The sequence below is a fragment of the Stegostoma tigrinum genome, chromosome 1 (assembly GCF_030684315.1).
Source record: "Stegostoma tigrinum isolate sSteTig4 chromosome 1, sSteTig4.hap1, whole genome shotgun sequence".
Lineage (NCBI taxonomy): Eukaryota > Metazoa > Chordata > Chondrichthyes > Orectolobiformes > Stegostomatidae > Stegostoma > Stegostoma tigrinum.
In genome coordinates this window covers 60,356,583-60,370,575 of record NC_081354.1, presented here as the reverse complement: position 1 = coordinate 60,370,575, position 13,993 = coordinate 60,356,583, and positions in this window count along the sequence as shown.

The following is a 13,993-nucleotide window of genomic DNA, read 5'->3' as shown; positions in this document are numbered from 1 at the left end:
TTTTTGCACCACTATAACAATACCTCTTTCAATGAAAAATAGCAGAGAACACATCTGTTAAAGGCACAATACCATTACAATTGTCTGAAATTGAACTGTTGGCCCCAGCACTGTTCAACTTCCTCTCATTAACTGTGCTGTCTTCCTGACACTGTTCACCCATCTCACTCATCCCTTGACAATGTTAAGCCTCACGTATTCATGAAAAGGCTCAATCAAATTCCCTCCTCAGTCCCTGAAAATGCTGACTCTTCCACCCTGGTTGGACAAGAGTGAAGGGTTCCACAAGGTGAGATGGAGAAAGGGAAGGGGAGGGTGTGAACACTGACTAATGGGAGAGGGGATGAGCACTGCCTGGCAGTGTGGGCTGGTGAACATTAGTACAGCATTGGATGATGCTAGACTGACAGTCAGTCAGCTATGCCATCAGGTGTTACGGGACAGGCCTTAAACATTACCAGGAGGGGATGATCAATATTGTCAAAGAGAGGGTGAACATTGCTATGCATAATGGAGTACTTTGTCACTCCAACACGTCTAGCTGGAGTTAGACTGGTTTTATACCTGTTAAGAAGAGGTCTAAGTTAATCCATGAATAAATTAGGGTCAACGGAGCGCAAACAGTACAAGTCTCCATGGTTGTCACAGCTATTGGAATCGCAGAGCAATTCCAGTAGAATAAACTTGGAAATTGAAAATACAGAGGATGTGTATACAGCAAGCTTTCTTCAGGGTCCAATGTGCATCATCAACATGAATTGAGTTAGTGGCTTCTCCGCATATCAGAAGATTTCAGCCAATACACTTTGCATGACTGGGCAAAGAGACAAGGTAATGGGTCAAAACAAATGCTGAATGCACTGGAGGCTGCCTACAATTAGCATGTCTGAACGTTTATTAGGACATCTGCTTCATTCATACTCTGAGTTCATAGTTATGACATGCTATTGCATCAGAATCCTGAAGTTAAACCCTGGCTAATATGGAGTGCTAATGACTTCAATGGGGCAGAATATTAGACAAGAATAATGATGCTGTTAGAAGTACACAGTGGTTCAGTGGTTAGCACTACTGCCTTATATCACCAGGGACCCAGGTTTGATTCCACCCTCAGGCGACTGTCTGTGTGGAGTTTGCACGTTCTCCCCATATCTGCATGGGTTTCCTCCGGGTGCTCTGATTTCCTCCTTCAGTCCAAAGATGTGCAGGTTAGGGTGGACAGAAATACTTAGAATTCTGGACAAAACAGTTTGTGAAAATCCACTTGTCATATGATGTGTTTGATCAGTATTTACACAAATGTGAAATTGGCAAAATATAAATCAGTATTAAATTAACAGTGGTTGCCCTGAATGCAGTCACCACTGAAAGTCTGGAGCATAATAAGTCTTTAAATAATTAGTTTTAAATAAATAGTTCCTGTGATACAAAACAGAAAAATGTCTGTTACTCAGATTTTCCCATGACAAAGTAAAATATGCAGAGCCTGCCAATATTGACAGTCATTCCTTCCATCACATTATTTATTGAATAGCACTAATAACAAAACTTGCAAAATTGCCTGAAATGGAATGTGCAACAGACTTCTGTGAGGAGACAATGTCGATCGCTTCAACTTTAAGCATTTAATACCACTATTGACAGAAAGGTTGAGTATAATTCCCCAGAAGTTCATATGGGTGAGATGGTAATAGTTTTGCATTCTGTAACAGTTAGTAAAAATCTTAAAGCCAATGAGAGTATTCTTGAATGAAGTAATTCAATTTTAAATAAAAACAGGCTGAGAAGTTGACATGGGCTTTGTGAACTTACCACAAATTTGAAATTTATTGCATTGCCTCCAATCTGGAATGGAGGGGCAAGCATACCTGACCTGACACCTATTGTTTTCAACTTTTCATGGGTGTCCCTAGCAGATGCAAAAAATGAAACAGGTAACATTTAGTGTTTGAAGAAAGATTCTGCACCTGAATCTAGACTCTTTTTGTGAATGTCATTTCTAAACCTGCCTGAAATGCTACTTTGTTAACGTGTCCTCTGGGGGTCAAAGTGGAAATCTAACTCCAGAAAAAGTGTTTAAAGGGATCAGGAGGCCCCACAAGATGTAGGTTTATGGAGATTAATCAGACCTAAACTTCACAGTGCACAGTGCAAGCCTACTATGTATTGTCTTGGAGACAGTCACGTAGCTACCTCATCTGTTGGAACAAGAACTGTAATCTAGCACCAGTTTGGTATTTGGTTCAATGAGCTTATACCTCTGATTCCTGGGCAACAGCTTCTGGTGACATCCAAAGTATTTGTTTGCACATGCTACCTGGCTGGACACATCACTGCTTTCAAGAATACACCTGTCCACCTTAGAGTCTGCCGAGTAAGAAGAGAAAACAATTTGATTTTCTAGAATCACACATTAAACATAATAAATAAAAGCAGTAATAGGCCACACTACCTAGCAAAATTGCTCAATAATTCAATTTGATCATGGCCAATCTTTGATTTCAATTCTATTTTCTCACCCACTCCCCATATCCTTCCATTTCTGAAAAGATCAAATGTCCGCCTGCTTCATTCTTTAAAGGCAGTCATTGATTTAGTATCCACAACCCTCAGGGATAAAGAATTCCAACAGATTTCTACTCCTTGGAGTGAGGAAACCCCTCTTCATTTCACACCTAAATGGTAGGTTCCTTAGTCAGAAACTGTGCTCCAATGTTCTTGATTCTCCACTAGTGGAAACAACATCTCAGAATCTACCCTAATCTATCTATCTCTACTTCCTCTAAGATCCAGCGAATCAACGTACAACTTACTCAACTGCTCATGATAGGACAACACTCTCAATCCAAGGACAAATCTAGTGACCCTTCACTGAACTGCCTCTTATACATGTACATTTTTCCTTTACAGTGGAGACCAAAACTGCGCATGGTATTCCACATAGGGTGTTTCCAAAATCTAGTGCAATTGTAAATCTGCCCAATCCCGGCCTCATCCCATGTCCAGTCCTGCCTCTCATTCCTGCCTCCTTGACCTGACACAACCTGTTCATCTTTTTTCCCACCTATCCGCCCCTCCCATCCCACTGATCAATCTCCACAATTCCCTACCTGTACTCACCTATCACCATCCCACCTACCTTCCCCAGATCCACCCCACTCTCTATTTATTTCTGAGCTCTCTTCCCCCTCCCCATTTCTGAAGAAGGGTCCTGAACCAAAACATCAACTTTCCTGCTCCTCTGATACTGCCTGAACTGCTATGTTCTTCCAGCTCCACACTGTGACATCTCTGACTCCAGCATTTGGAATTCTTGCTATCTCTGACAATTGTAAGAAGACTTCTCTACTTCAAACTCTTGCATAAAGGTTACCATACTATTTACTTTCCTAATTGTTTTCAGTGTTGCATATAAGCGTTTTGTTTCCCTCATACATATACACTCAATTCTCTCTGACCATCAACATCTACAAATTTCATACCTTTTAAAATACGTTTTGTTTCTCTACTCTCATGACCAAAGTGAATAGCCTCCAGTGCATTCAGCATTTGTTTTGACCCATTACCTTGTCTCTTTGCCCAGTCGTGCAAAGTGTATTGGCTGAAATCTTCTGATATGCGGAGAAGCCTCTAGCTCAACTCATGTTGATGATGCACATTGGACCCTGAAGAAAGCTTGCTGTATACACATCCTCTGTATTTTCAATTTCCAAGTTTATTCTACTGGAATTGCTCTGCGATTCCAATAGCTGTGGCAACCATGGAGACTTGTACTGTTTGCACTCCGTTGACCCTAGTTTATTCATGGATTAACTTAGACCTCTTCTTAACAGGTATAAAACCAGTCTAACTCCAGCTAGATGTGTTGGAGTGACAAAGTACTCCATTATGCATAGCAATGTTCACCCTCTCTTTGACAATATTGATCATCCCCTCCTGGTAATGTTTAAGGCCTGTCCCGTAACACCTGATGGTGTTTCAGCATATGGCAGTTCTTTCAGCTCCTTTTCTGCTTTTAAGTGCCAGCTAGAACCGGGTGTTGGCACTCCAGTTATATTACTGGGCATCACTGGCTGGGCCAGTGCTTATTGCCCATTCTTAGTTGCCATTAATATGATGGCGAATGGCGTTCTGGAACCAATGTAATCTAGGTGCTACAGGTACTAGCACAATGCTGTTAAGGTGAAAGTTCCAGTATTTTGACCCAGTGACATTGGACGAACAATGATATATTTCCAAGTCAGGATGGTTAGTGGCTTTGAGATGAACTTGCAGGTGGTGATGTTCCCCTCTATCTACTGCTCCTATGCTTTGAGGTGGTAGTGGCGATCGGTTTGGAAGGTGCTGTCTGCGGAGCTTTGCTGAATTTTTGCATTGCATCTTGTACATGATACACATGGCTGCTCCTGAGTGTCAGTGGTGGACTGAATGGATGTTTCTGAATGCAGTGCCAAAATCAGGGTTTGCTTTCTTTTGGTCAGTGTCAAGCTTCTTGAGTGCTACTGGAGCTGCACTTATTCAGAGTATTCTGTCACATTGCTGATATTTCCTCATAGTTGGGAGAGAGGCTTTGGAGAGCTGAGAGATGAGTTAGTCATTTACTTGGAAGTGCCTCTGACCTGGTCTTGAATCCACAGTACTTTTACTGCTAGTCCAGTTTAGTATGTGATCAATGGTAACCTCCCCGACTGGTCAATTCAGTAATGGTAACACCATTGCATGCCAATAGGTGATGGTTAGTTTCACGTTTGTTGCAGATTGTCTTTGCCTGGCACTTGTATGTACAAATCTTACCTGCCACTTTTTAGCTGCAGCCTAGATGTTGTCCTGATCTTGTTGCGTTTGAAAATGGACAACTTCAGTATCTGAGGGGTCATGAGTGGTGATAAATATTGTACAATCATGAGCAAACATCTCCACTTCTGACCTTAGAATGGAGGGAAGGTTATTGATGAGGCAGCTGAAAATAATTGGAACAAACAGTTTAACCTGAAGAATTCCGGCAGTGATGCCCTGGAGTTGAGAGGACTGACCTCTAACAACTACAATCATCTTCCTTTGTGCCAGGCATGACTTCAACCAGCAGACAGTTTTCTTCCTGATTTGCATTGAATCCAGTTTTGGCTCCTTGATGCCACACTCTGTTAAATACAATCTTGATGTTAAGGGTAGTTACTGTCAGGGGGTTTGTTGGCTGGGCAGCTGGTTTGCAATGCAGAGTGACACCAACAGTGTGAGTACAATTCCCACACTGGCTGAGGTTATCATGAAGGATTCTCCTTCTCAACCCCTCGTCTTGTCTGAAAAGTGATAACCCTGAAGTTAAAGCACCACCTGTCAATCTGTCTGTCAGTAGGACTATCGCAACTTTGCCTTCAGGGATTGGTTAGCTCAGTTGGTAGGAAGACTGGTTTGGCATTGCAGGGTAACACCAACAGTATTGGTTCAATTCCTGCATCAACTAATGTTATTAGAAAGATCATGCTTTCTCAACTATTCCCCTTGTCTGAGCTGTGGTGACCCTCAGGCTAAACCGCACCAGTTGTCTCTGTCTACAATGAGATAACAGCCCCTTCATCGTTCTCACCTCTGGAATTCAGCTCTTTTCTCCATGTTCGGATTAAGGATGTTATGAGATCAGGGATAGGTAGCCCTGATGGAAATCAAGCTGAGTGTCAGTGAGCAGGTCTGCCCTCCATCATACTTCATCTGTGATATCGTTGCCAAATCAACTAATGTGCCTTTATTTCTTTACAGCTCCTCTGTGACCTCTTTGCAGCTTACCTTTCCATCTAGCTTTGTATAGTCAACAAAAATTAGCCAGATAGGCAAATATTAGTCTGCATCTCCCGATATGACTTGTAAAAAAGTGTGACCCACAGAGCTCCTTTGGTGTTCTTCTTGCCAATTTGAAAATGTCGCACTTATCCTGACTGTCTCATTCCTGGTTATTAACCAGCCCCCTCTCCATGCTTATATTTGCCCACTAATAATGTGTGCCATTACCTTCTGTATTAAACTTTGGCAAAGCCACATTTCTGAATGGTTTTTAGAAATCCAAATATATTTTGTCTCCTAATTTCCCTATATTTACCCTACTCTTTTTCCAGCCTCAAAATACTCTAATCCGTTTGTCAAATAAAAATCCCCTTTTCAGAAAGCCATGTAATCATACCAAGTTTTTCTGATTGGAAAGCCTTATGTAAAGGGTTGAAATTGCACTTTCTGACTTAGGAAAGGTATTGTTTCAGCATATGGCAGTTCTTTCAGCTCCTTTTCTGCTTTTAAGTGCCAGCTAGAACCGGGTGTTGGCACTCCAGTTATATTACCGCTAACAACCATGTCATTTTTGGGAAGCTATTGGATAGGAACGATATCTGCAGACACAGATACCCATAAGCTGTTGGATAGAACTACTTCTGGTGCACAGATATCTCTGACTGCAGGACTGAGTTGATTTGACAGCTTTTAGTAAAGGCAAAACAGTGCATTTGTTGAAAATTTGACAATAACACAGCCAAAACTGGAGAAACTCAGCAGGTCTGGTGGCATCCATAGGAAAAGAAACAAAGTTAATGCTCTGTGTTGGGACACTTCTTCATCTTACCATACAGGCACTAAACCAGACCTTGTTAAGCTCCTGTGTCTGGAGTGACTTGATGTTTTCATTTAATAATCGAGTGTGGCACTCAGTTATCCAGAAGGCTTGCCTTCTTGAAATGGAAGGAGTGAAATTGGTGGCAACTATATCAAAATTTCTACTCTTCACCTTAACTATTGATTATATAGCATATCCACATGATTGGCATCATTCAGGAAAATCCCAGCATACTGTAGTGGTAGACTATCAGCCTCTGGACGATACTATGCAATGAGTTATTGAGGTACACCTCTTGCTTTTCACATCATTTTTGATTTTTTTATGCGTATAGTTTCTTGGAAGTATCGTCCAATAGATAAGTCACCTGAAATTCCTTTGCCCTTGTTGTGGGCCTCCCAACTGAACAATTTGAAAGCACAGAAATTGAATCTTGAGCCATAAGGAAACCATTTCCAACCCAACCACTCACCACCCCATCCGTGTACTCTCGATTATCAGTAAAATAATGCAAGGCATCATTAATAGTGTTGTTGAGAAGCACTTGTTCAGTTAAACAGCTTACTATAATTCAGTTTGGGTTCCATCAGGACCAGTTAGCACCTGACCTCATTACAACCTTCGTCCAAACATTGACACAAAAAGAGCTGAATTCCAGAAGTGAGGTGAGGTGAGAGTGACTGCCTTTGACATTAAGGTGACTTTTAACTAATGTGGCATCAAGGAGCTGTAGCAAAACTGAAGTCAGTGGGAATCAGGGGGAAAACTGAGGATATAAGTTTAAGGTGTCAGGGGAAAGACTTAAACAGGAGCTGACGAGCAACTTCTTCGCACAGATGGTGGTGCATGAATGGTGAACGGCCAGAGGAAGTGGTGGAGGCTGATTGGATTACAACATTTAAAGGACATCTGGATAGGTACATGAATAGAAAGGGTTTAGAGGGTTATGAGCCAAATGCTGGCAAATGGAAGAAGATTTACAGAGGATATCTGGTCGCATGGACAAGCTGGACTGAAAGGTCTGTTTCCGTGCTATATATCTCTATGACTCTTACATGGCAGGTTTGGCATTTCACCCAATGTTAGCCTCCTTTACTATTAAATCACATTGCAAATAACTTTTCAAAATGGCACTTCAACATACTCTGCAGTGAGCTGCTTAAAATTAGCACATTAATATTCAATCAATTCAATTCTTGCCACTTGCAGAGCCCACAAACAGGCTGTATATCCAAAAATACTGATCTCCTCCTCCTTCCTCTGAAATATTTTTGACTGAGATGCAAAATCCTGGTATGTAATCTGGTCTTCAGCCACAGTCGACCATCAGCTCATGAATTTCAGGCCTCTTGCGGGACTTTTCACATGCTAGCAGTGCTCTCAGATGGCCTGGGTCTAGCACATCATGCTGGCTGGTTCCTACTGATTTCCCACCTTGTTTCCTTCTTTTAAAAGTTGGAAAATAATCTTCATTATTCTCCTTTTCTTCCCATCTTATTTTTAATCCAGCATGATGAAGTCAAATGTGTAGAACACAATGTTATCTTGATACAGATTTAAGTCACTCTAATCTGTTACAAAGAACATGTCTTTTAGAAGTCCAATTGCTGGTGCCAGCCAAGGAATTACAAATCAGTCTTGTACATGATCACATCTTCAGAACAGTTATCATTCACCATTGGATCTGACAGGACTGCTGAGCGTAGATGATTCCTTCGCTCTCTATATTACATGCTATTTCCACTGTGTGGCAAGTATGCAGTCTAATGTCGTATCTTCACCAGATTAACGCTTCATTTTTAGGTGTGCCAGGTGCTGCTGCTAGACCACCCTTCTGCACTTTTCATTAAACTAAGGCCAATCCCCCAATTTAACGGTAATGATAGAGGGGAAATACACTAGTCCATGAGGTAATCGATTGTGATTGAATACAACTCTGCTGCTGTTGTTCATAGTGCCTCATGGACACCCAGTTTCGAACTCTAGATCTGTTCAAAATCCATCCATTTAGCACAATAATTGTGCCACACAACAACAGGACTCTTCTCCACAAGTCCTGTTTCGTGGTCATTTTTAACACTGTTGTTGAGGACAGATGTATGTGACAGGTAGATTGGTGTGGGCATGATAATGTAGGTTTTTTTCCTCTTGCTGGTTCCCTCACTACCTGTCACAAACCTAGTCTAGCAGTTATACCCTTTAGGACTTGGACCAACTTGGTAACTATCAGTAGTTCCACACCAATCTTGGCGACGTATACTGAAGTTCCCCACCTAGAGTGTATTTTGTGCCATTGTCACCCTAAGTGCTCCTTACAAATGGTGTTCAATATGAAGGAGTGCAAATGCATCTGTTGACCAGGGATGGCAAAACATAATCAACAGGAGCTTTACTTGTCCATGTTATAGCATTTCATGAGTTGATACTGAGATATCTCAGGGCAAAAATCACCAGACTATGCCCTGCTGTGCCAATGGCACAGGACCAGCCTTCCCTCTAATTTTATTCCTTCTGCACAGAACTCTGAGGTCTGCAGTCAGGAGCAACTTCCTGAAATGAGGGAGGCAGAAAACAGGAAACTATACTTCGCTTAACATCTGTCATGCTGAAATTTTAGAAGCTATTATTAAAGACATTATAATAAGGGAGTTGGATAAGTTCAAGGTAAACAGGCAGAGTCAGCATGGTTCTGTCAAAGTGAAATCATGTTTAGCTATTTGTTGAAGTTGTTACAAAAGTAATTTGTGCTGTAGATCAATGGGCAACAGTGGATGTATTGTACTTAAATTTCAAAAAGGCATTTGATAAGGTGACACATCAAAGGTTATTGTGAAAATAAAAGCTCATTGTGTAGGGGCTAACATATTGGGATGAATAACAAATTAGCTGGCTAACAGGAAGCATTGAATAGGAATAGGTAAATTGTCCATTTTGGTAGAAAGAATAAAAAGATTTGATTTCATTTGATTTATTATTGCCATATGTACCTAAGTACAGTGAAAAGTTTGTTTTGTATGCAGTACAGGCAGATCATAACATATGAAGATCATAGGATGATTGAACAAAGCGAGGAATAAAAGTGCCGAGTGATGTAAGAATAAGATCTGCTTTCGAGACCTCACAAAGAATTGCCCTGTGTTGGCACCAGCTTGAATCTGCACACATTATCTAAATGTTGTGAAGTTGCAGAGCTCTGAGATGCAAAGAGATCAGGGGGTCCCAGTGCATCGTAAAAACCCTACAGTGTGGAAGCAGGCCATTTGGCCCTGAGTCCACACTGACTCTCCAATGAGCATCCTACCCAGGTCCGTTGCCCTACCCTGTCCCTGTAACCCCACATTTCCCATAGCTAATCCACCTAGGCTGGACATCTTTGGTCTATGGGAGGAATCTGACACACATGGGGAGAATGTACAAACTCCACACAGTCAGTTGCCTAAGGGTGGAATTGAGCCCTGATGCTCTGAGGCATCAGTTTTAACCACTGAGCCAGCATGCCACATCATGAATGAATGAATTGTAGCCAGGTACAGCAAATAATCGGAATGGTTAACATTTTATTATGAAAGAAATTGAATGCAAGTGATGGTCTGTTCAAATATGATGCTTCAGTTATACACAGGGCACTGGTAAGGCCATATCTGGAGTATTGTGTACAATTCGTCTCTGTACTTACAGAAGGATGTTAAGCATTGGAAATATTTCAGGGAAAGTTTTCTGTTCTGATACTTGGGATGAGCAGATTGCCTTATGAGGAAAGGCCCAGACAGGCTAGGCCTATATCAACTGGTGTTTAGAAAAGTCAGAGGTGACTTATAAGGTCCTGAAGGGGATTTGACCAGGTTAGAAAGGATGTTTCCTTTTGTGGGACAGTCTAGAATTATGGGCCATAGTTTAAAATAAGGGCTCACCCAGTTAAGACAGACATGAGTTTTGTTTTCTCTCATTGAATTGTGAGTCTTTGGAATCCTCTTCCTCAAAAGACAGATGCAGAATCTTTCATTATCTTTGAGGCAGTTGTAGACGGGTTCATGATCATAGAACAATGAAAGATTATCGAGGGTGTGAGGGATGAAGTTGAGGTCAAGATCAGATCGGCCATGATCATATTGAATGGTGGAGCAGGCTCAAGAGACAAGTAGCGTAACTCTTGTTCCTTGTTTCTATGTAACTTAAAGGGAAAGTATAAAATTGTGCATCAGGCCAGAAGATTGAACAGAATAGAAAGAACAGCAAAGACTGACTAAAAGATTAATAAAGAAGGAAATTTTAAAAAACTTGTCCTGGGCTTGGGTACAATTTCTAAAGTAAAAATCTTAAACATCTGGTATAACTTTTCCCGAAAGTCTGACAAAAAGAAATACAATCTTTACAGAGATCCCCACGTTTGTGTTTAATTTATCTTATTTTTCAGTCGTAATCACAAAAATTGTTGGAAACTTTGACTTAATCATTAGGTTTGGAATAACAGCAATAACAATATTAAGACTTATTTTACAGGTGAGTAGTAGGGACTACAGCAGCTTAATTACAACTATATACTTAATTGAATACTTGTCTCCACAAATCTGCTTAAAAATTATTTCCACTGTATGGCTGAAGTTGAAGCTAACACTAATGGATACTTTTTGTATCACATGTTTGTTGCAGACCCATTATTGACTTTGCATCTGCACTGTGATTCCCACCAGACATCAGTAAAAGTATTGATAACAATAGAACATCCTTCTTCAGAGGAAATGGATGAATAATGTTTATTGATTATTTGCTTCAATCTGGTTAATGCCAATTCCATTAATAACCTCTGGTTAGTGTTAATGTAGTTAATCTTGGGATTCTGAATGCAGTGAGGTGCCAGGAATTATACAGCAACAATTTACAGTAAAGTGCCTTTTAAGCTGTTTAAGAGCTCTTTGAGTTTAATTTTTTTTAATAAAATTCATTCATGAGACATGGGCATCTCTTAATTATCCCCAGTTTCTCTTGAGAAGCTGGTGCAAGTTGCCTACTTGAATCATACCAGTTGATCTAAATTGTCTAAAATACTATTAGAAAAGGAATTCCAGAATTTGACCCAGCAACACAGAAGAAATGACAATATATTTCTTGTACACCTTTCATTTACACATGTTTATTTTACAATTAGATGTGATATCTTTTCCAAAATTAATGACAAACTTCGTGATGTCTTGACAAAGAGCTTTTTAAAATAAACAAATTTGATCAGACTAATCACCAGAGATTATAAATTTAACTAAATGTAATTGTTTTACTAATTCATTAAGCAAGTATTTTGTCAAACCATCATGGCTAGATTTTGTAGTAGTTGTAACTGATTCAATGTTGACTATTGCTGCATGTAAGGGAGGCCCATATTTCCAGAATACATACTGAAGCGCACTTGTCACAAATTGCAATGGTTCAATTAATGCTACAGCTGAGGGTCTGCAACTTTAAATGCCAAGAAAGAAATGACATGAATTTCGGCTTGTCAAGCATTAATTCTGAAGCAAACACACTTTTGAATTTTGAGACAGAATGGGTGTCTCTTAATTCGTGAATACTGAATAAGGAAGTCCCCACTACTTTACAAGTTAAAATGGATTGTCTTCTTGTCATGGAACTATTTAAAAATCTGTCAAATCACATGAAAAGGAAAATATCTATGACTCATTAAAATGATTAATTGCTTGAAATACCAATTTTTAAAATGATCGAGCAATCATATTTCAGTACTTTTAAAATATATTTATTTTTAATTTGCAAAAGTATTACAATTTTAATTTTGTAAAATTACATTTAATACAAGAGATTTTCAAATACTTTTTACTATTGTCTAAAATAATCAAAGCTAACTCATGGAATGACCAATCAGTATAATCATTAACAGAAAAATAACAGATCAGTGGCTGGTTGTTTCTGACTCAGTTAGAGTCACAAAATAATGGCTTGAGTAATTCTATCCTTCCTCACTCTTACATAATATCTGTTTGATCCTTCGGTGTTACAAAGAATATGGCTTTTGCAGAATTCTGTAGCTCAAATTATTTTCTTTATTAGCTGAAATATCAGAATCCCAATAAATGTCATGTTCAAGGATAATATCTTGCATTTTATATACATTGCACAGTAGAGTGATGGAGTTGTGCACCAGTGATTCTCTTTTGAGTCTAAAGATCCAGCAACTTAGGTAAGATAAAGTTTTGACAGATTTATGGCCAGTACTAAAGGATGTTCAAAGAAACTTTGGAACTGAGGATCAGATCCCATTGGTGACAAATTATAGAAGCACTTAAAGGTCACTTCTGAGCAAATTTCTATGTTGTCACACAACTTCCTGTAATAGGATGTGTTGAATTTATTTCTAGAGAGATCACACATGGATTTTATTGTAATCTTACATCAAGACCCAAAGACCAAGCAGACTTTGAGTTGCACAGGGGTATTAGTAGAAAGCTGTTAGGACTAAGCTGAGCTCCAAGAGTGAGGGAGCGTCATGCCATGGGTATCCCTGAGAAAAGTTTCAAATTGATCTGGCTATCTGACAGTTTAATGTCGCATAGTGTGTTCCCTGCTCCGAAGCATATTAAGTTGCCATCGTGCAACTTCAATTTATATTTATTCATTAAATTCCACACCAAAATCCTGACATAGCCTCATCTGCTGCCAAACTCATTGATTCAAAACTGAGTAACTGGAGGAAATTGATTTGCACTCATTGAATGATTGAGTTATAAGATGGATACCACGAAACAGCACTAGCCCTGACTCTCTGCAAGGCGTATTTACCCAGCCTGTCTCTCCCAACATTTTCACTTCGTTCTGCAAATTGTTTCCTTTCAGGTGCCTATGCAAAACTATTGAAGGACTCAATCAAAACTGCTATTAATTGGTTGATTGAATGTGATTGAATCTGTTACCAGTCAGAATACTAATTGTTAAAATTTAGCTTTAAGGGTTTTTGTGCAGTGGTAGTGTCCCTGCCTTTGGGCCAGGAGACCTAATCCCACCTGCTCTTGAGCTGAGTATTGACATCTTGATGAGAAAATAAAGTTAAAAATCTAACTTTAAGGGCTGTTGTGGTGCAGTGATAGTATCCCTACCTCTGAGCCAAAAGGGACAAGTTCAAGTTCCATCTGCTCCAGAGGTTAAAGGCAGGTTTTAAAAAAAGTTTATTTCAACTTGAAGCTAAAACTCCTTTAAGACTGTCTTGTCAGGTTCGTTTTCGGAGACCCTCACGGACTTGCTGCAATAACAATACACTGGACCTGTTTAGAGAAACACAAATCCTTTATTACAGAGCAAGTACAAGCTGTGGATGATCACTGTACTCAACCCGTCACAGAGTGCAGAGTCTCGTAAGCAATTCTCTCTAAGCAGCGGACAGTCCCCGTT